At 37.1% G+C, this 1,536-nt stretch overlaps 1 protein-coding gene across 9 annotated transcripts in view; it reads left to right on the top strand.

The window, feature by feature from the left end:
- Nucleotides 1-1,536, top strand: part of MEF2A (myocyte enhancer factor 2A) — a 188,403-nt gene that overhangs the window by 123,399 nt on the left and 63,468 nt on the right. The gene's annotated exons all lie outside the window — the stretch shown is intronic.

Here is a 1,536-nt window from a genome sequence, read left to right as displayed (position 1 = left end):
GTTCCCTTTTCTCCACACCCTCTCCAGCATTTATTGTTTCTAGAGTTTTTGATGATGGCCAATCTGACCGGTGTGAGATGATATCTCATTGTCGTTTTGATTTGCATTTCTCTAATGATTAATGATGTTGAGCATTCTTTCATGTGTTTGTTGGCGATCTGTATATCTTCTTTGGAGAAATGTCTATTTAGTTCTTCTGCCCATTTTTGGATTGGGTTGTTTGTTTTTTTGTTATTGAGCTGCATGAGTTGCTTATAAATTTTGGATATTAGTCCTTTGTCAGTTGCTTCGTTTGCAAATATTTTCTCCCATTCTGAGGGTTGTCTTTTGGTCTTGTTTATGGTATCCTTTGCTGTGCAAAAGCTTTTAAGTTTCATTAGGTCCCATTTGTTTATTTTTGTTTTTATTTCCATTTCTCTAGGAGATGGGTCAAAAAGGATCTTGCTGTGATTTATGTCATAGAGTGTTCTGCCTATGTTTTCCTCTAAGAGTTTTATAGTGTCTGGCCTTACATGTAGGTGTTTAACCCATTTTGAGTTTGTTTTTGTGTATGGTATTAGGAAGTGTTCTAATTTCATTCTTTTACATGTAGCTGTCCAGTTTTCCCAGCACCACTTACTGAAGAGGCTGTCTTTTCTCCACTATATATTTTTGCCTCCTTTATCAAACGTAAGGTGACTATATGTGCGTGGGTTTATCTCTGGGCTTTCTATACTGTTCCATTGATCTATATTTCTGTTTTTGTGCCAGTACCATATTGTCTTGATTACTGTAGCTTTGTAGTGTAGTCTGAAGTCTGGGAGCCTGATTCCTCCAGCTCCATTTTTCTTTCTGAAAGTATCATGTCATCTGCAAACAGTGACAGTTTTACTTCTTCTTTTCTGATTTGGATTCCTTTTATTTCTTTTTCTTCTCTGATTGCTGTGGTGAAAACCTCCAACACTGTGTTGAATAATACCGTTGAGAGTGGGCAACCTTGTCTTGTTCCTGATCTTAGAAGAAATGGTTTCAGTTTTTCACCATTGAGAACAGTGTTGTCTGTGGGTTTGTCATATATGGCCTTTATTATGTTGAGGTAGGTTCCTTCTTTGCCTACTTTCTGGAGAGTTTTTTTCATAAATGGGTGTTGAATTTTGTGGAAAGCTTTTCCTGCATCTGTTGAGATTATCATGTGGTTTTTTTCCTTCAATTTGTTAATATGGTGTATCACACTGATTTGCATATATCGAAGAATCCTTGCATTCCTGGGATAAACCCAACTTGGTCATGGTGTATGGTCCTTTTAATGTGCTATTGGATTCTGTTTGCTAGTATTTTGTTATGGATTATTGCATCTATGTTCATCAGTGATATTGGCCTCTAGTTTTCTTTTTTTGTGACATCTTTGTTTTTGGTATCAGGGTGATGGTGCCTCGTAGAATGAGTTTGGGAGTGTTCCTTCCTCTGTCCTATTTTGGAAGAGTTTGAGAAGGATAGGTGTTAGCTCTTCTCTAAATGTTTGATAGAATTAGCCTATGAAGCCATCTGGTCCTGTCC

Source organism: Physeter macrocephalus, chromosome 11, assembly GCF_002837175.3.
Source record: "Physeter macrocephalus isolate SW-GA chromosome 11, ASM283717v5, whole genome shotgun sequence".
In the NCBI taxonomy this organism is placed as follows: domain Eukaryota; kingdom Metazoa; phylum Chordata; class Mammalia; order Artiodactyla; family Physeteridae; genus Physeter; species Physeter macrocephalus.
Note: the sequence above shows the minus strand (reverse complement) of the source record. Positions and strands in the feature narration are given on the sequence as shown.